This window comes from Carlito syrichta, unplaced genomic scaffold (assembly GCF_000164805.1).
Source record: "Carlito syrichta isolate Samal-C Ts95f unplaced genomic scaffold, Tarsius_syrichta-2.0.1 Scaffold196736, whole genome shotgun sequence".
In the NCBI taxonomy this organism is placed as follows: Eukaryota; Metazoa; Chordata; class Mammalia; order Primates; family Tarsiidae; genus Carlito; species Carlito syrichta.
Window position 1 is genome coordinate 1 of NW_007140832.1, and position 4,012 is coordinate 4,012.

The 4,012-nt window shown below is 44.8% G+C and overlaps 1 long non-coding RNA gene across 3 annotated transcripts; it reads right to left on the minus strand.

Annotated features, from left to right (window-relative positions):
* Window positions 1-930: 930 nt before the first annotated feature.
* Window positions 931-3,889, minus strand: LOC103253051. Of its 3 annotated transcripts, none has more exons than XR_503829.2 (4): window positions 2,678-3,889; window positions 1,556-2,087; window positions 1,270-1,419; window positions 931-1,174 (listed from the first exon to the last, which is right to left on the minus strand). It is a non-coding gene; the product is annotated as an uncharacterized LOC103253051 (long non-coding RNA). The 3 variants fall into 3 exon arrangements; XR_503828.2 differs by having other exon boundaries at window positions 2,663-3,889; XR_503827.2 differs by having other exon boundaries at window positions 1,556-3,880.
* Window positions 3,890-4,012: the final 123 nt, after the last annotated feature.

Consider the following 4,012-nt stretch of genomic DNA (forward strand, 5'->3'; position numbering starts at 1 on the left):
CTCAGAGGTTAGGGAGAATGTCCAAGTCATTTGTGAAGCGCGCGTGCGCACACGCACGCGCACACACAAACACACACAGCGAGCATATTTCGTTTTTCCCTGGAGGAGGCGGGCTGAATGGGGAGAAGGCCACGTCTGTCAGTTACCGCCACGACCTACCTCATCAGCATAAAATGTTGTGACCAAAATGAGCTTCTGTCACAGAGTCATGCGAGAGGCATGCTCTCTGTCATCTGGGTGTAGAAAAAATAAGTTAAGAATCAGTGCGAGTGGAAGGATCTTGGCAGAGGCAACCACTTTACTGGTGACCAGTCATCTCAGACACAAAGAATAACGTCCTAGTTCCTTCTCCACACAATCCTGTTCTGTTTTCTTTGAACAAATGCAGCACCTATGAATCAGGCCATTCCTTTAAAAAGTTTATCCAGCATCAGAAGAAGAACGGGATGTGAAGAAAAATCTGGGTAATCCCATACCCCTAATTAGCACATTTGGCCAGCAGGGTCGTGCCATGTCTTCATATAAAGGTTAGGACGTGCATACAGATCATTTCATCATGTTTGTAAAAAATACGTCTATTTTTATTCTGCATGGCAAAGATAGATAACTCAGTCTTAAAAAGCAAGTTTCCAAAAGACCAATTCCCTGGATTGGAGATGCTTAAAGATTACAGTGAGGGACTGGGGAAGTGAGGGGAAGGAGAGGTACCCCTGAATGTCCCCCAACCGCAGAAAAGCCTTATCCATCCATCGGTTTCCAGAGGACAGACTTAAAAACAGGAGGAGTCAAGAAGCCTGCATGCGGCCGTGAGGGGAAGGTGATCAGATGATGCAGGTGAGTGTCCAAGACAGACATGATCTGCTATTGAGGTCTGAGCAATTTGGGGAGTGTGTTAGCTATCCATTGTCCCCTAACAGATTAACCCAGAACTTAGTGGCTTAAAACAGCAAATATTTATTATCTCCCAGTTTCTGTGGTTAGGAAGTAGGGAGCAGTCAGGGTTTGGTTCTGACTCCTAAGATTGCCTCAAGATGTCAGCTGGAGCTGCGTCACCTGCAGGCTTGATTGACTTCAGGATTACTCCCTTGACCGCTGTTGGCAGGAGGCCTCTGTTTCGGGCTTTGTGCGTGCCTCTCCACCATCTGTGTGAACGTCCTTTCTGTGTGGTAGTTAGCTGCATAAGAAAGAGTGAGAAGTCACAATCTGTGATTTCTGCAATATCCTATTAGTTACTGGGGTCATTCTACTCATTGTGAACAGGGAACTTACAAGAATGTGAATTTCAGGAGGCAGGCTCCCTGGGGCTCTTAGAGGTTGGCTGCACAACAAGGTTATGCACAGCTGTCGGTTCGCCTAGTAGAAATAGCTGAGTCTCTTTAAAGGCCAGGACTGCCTTTATCAACTGGATAAGGAAATTGCCTGGAACAAAAATTGGACAAGTAGAGGCCAGTCTCAGGGAACTTTTGAGAAGGAGGGAAGAAAATCATATGCACAGTAAGTACAAGGGGGTTTAAAGCAGAAATTTGGGAGAAACTAGAAAAACTGCCTTTCTCACCTTGAACCCGAAAGACGAAGATGTGAACTGGGAGGAACAGCGTGGATGTAGAGCACTGTGACCAGCGCTGCCAGGATGTAACCTGGGAATGTCCACTATGGTGGCCCTGGATGCTCACTGCAGGAGAAACTGCATCTTTTGCTACATGGAGAAGCAGGTTTGGAGAGGAAATGAGAATCTCACCAGAGCTGGTGGCCATGCCAACCCATGTCCCACAGCTATGTGGCGGAGGGCTCAAAAGGCACTGCATACAGCTTCGAAACAGAAATATAACTGTTCATAGCATCTTTTCTACAGCACCTACACTGGAGGTGGCACATGAGGGGCGAAGGAGGGCTGAGGCCCCCTGTGGCTTCACCAGCCATGTCAGTATTTGGTGAGAGTTTAGGTCAAGTGAGACTTGGAGGAGCATCCTCGTGTGTTCTTGTCTTATTTTGCTTTCCTATTGATCCACTGATTGATCAACCCATCTCTCCATTGATCCACTCATCCATCCAATATTTATTGATCATTTACTTTGTACCTTGATTCTCTGGGAAAAAAACCAAAACTGTTTAATTTTCCATTTATAAAATTGTATTATTTCCAAAAGTCATAAGCATAATATTTGAAGTATGAGCTCTGGAGCATGGTACCACACTAGTCAAGGGAGGGGAGCTGATACTAACTGAGGGTTGAAATTACACAATTAACAAGCAGTCAAACTGCAACTGAATTTGGGTTGGTCAGCCCGTTTGATCACAACCTCTAAGTAATTTATCTTACTTTTTCTTAGTTCAGGAGCTTTCTCTCCTGACCTTCACTAGTTATCGCTTCTTTTGAGAATGCCGTCATTGTTCCCAAGCATACCTGAAATAATCTCCCCCCAAATCACATTAAAATATTCCTATATCTTTAAAAAAAGTTCCTATATCTTTAAAAAAAGTTAGACATACGTGCCCTTTTATGAACATCTGTGTTTGGTCTCACAGTGTAAGTATTCTTATTAAGCTATGGGCACTTAGGCAAAATTTTTGTGTGTGTCCAAACAATAAACATCTAAAAATAGAACAGAAATTTGATCATCAGGTATAATTCTCAATACCTACTATATATTGTTGTGCATACCTAATACATACTCACACAGCATAAGCATAATAGAATATTCTCTACAAGTTGCATTAGCCACATGGTTATAGGCTGAATTAACTGTGTCTTCCCAAAATCCATACGTTGAAGTCCTGACCCCCAATATCCAGGAATACGACCCTCTTGGAAACAGTGTTTTTAAAGAGGCAGGTAGGTTGAGATGGCACCATTGGTGTGGGCCCTCATCCAATATGACTGGTGTCCCTAGAAGAAGAGGATATTAGCACACAGACACACACAAAGGGACGGCGACATGAGGACACAGGGAGGAAGATGGTACCTGCAAGACGACAAGGAGAGAGGCCTCGGGAGAAACCAGCCCTGCCGGCATATTGATCACAGATCTAAACTGTTGTTTAAATCACTCAGTCTATGGTGCTTGGCATTTTACAGATAAGGGAATCCGAGGTTGGAGATATAAAATGACTTGCACAGGCAGGCGGCAGTATCGGGATCAAATGCAGCCTCCTCTGACTACAGAGCCATTCCCCACCTGCTCCCTCCTGAACATCCTCCAGGGAGATAGTAAATATCAGCCAGTGCTGCCTTCTAGTGAAGTCTCCATTGTCTTTTCCGGTTTGCAGAGCAGATACCTCGCTGACGGGTCATGTCTGGCCTCTGATTTCTCCCCACTGGCTTAGGATTTGTCACCCTGTTTTTTAAAACAGCAACCCTAAGAGTTTCACGCATAATTCAGAGGAGTCAAGACAATATTTTTCTTCCCAAAGCAGAAACAAGATATTTTAGTACTTTTTAAAAGGAAATGGATGCCTGGGGTTTTATGATTGGTCAGGCCCTAGCTCTTCTATGGCTGTCCCTTTGGTTCTAGGAAACTTGGAACACACATGACCTTATCAGGAAAACTAACCCGGGCAGGTCTGTTTACTGACACAACCAGACCAACATCCAAACCAGCGGGTGTGCTGGACAAAGGAAACTGGACTGTTTGCTTCAGGGCTGTGGGCTGAGGACAGCCTCCTCCACCCTGACTACCCAGACTTTTTTGTTTTCCACTGTAGTTGGGCCTTCTTTGGCTGAAATCCAAGCCAACACCAGAAGCCAACGAAACAATCAGTTGGTAAATAGGCAGAGCCTGGGGCCCTGGAATAGGGTAGCTACAGTGCCTATCAGATTTATTGCTAGACACATTGTAAACAAAGGAGACAGGGATTGTTTCAAGTTCAGATGGGGCTGACAACTAGCTGTGCAGTCAGGTGCTATGTACTGTGTAGATAAGCTCTGACTCATGCAGGCAGAGGACTTGCAGATACCTTTCCATTTCTTCCTTCCCAGTGTCTGATATTTGGCTTTACTTAATAAATGCTGGCT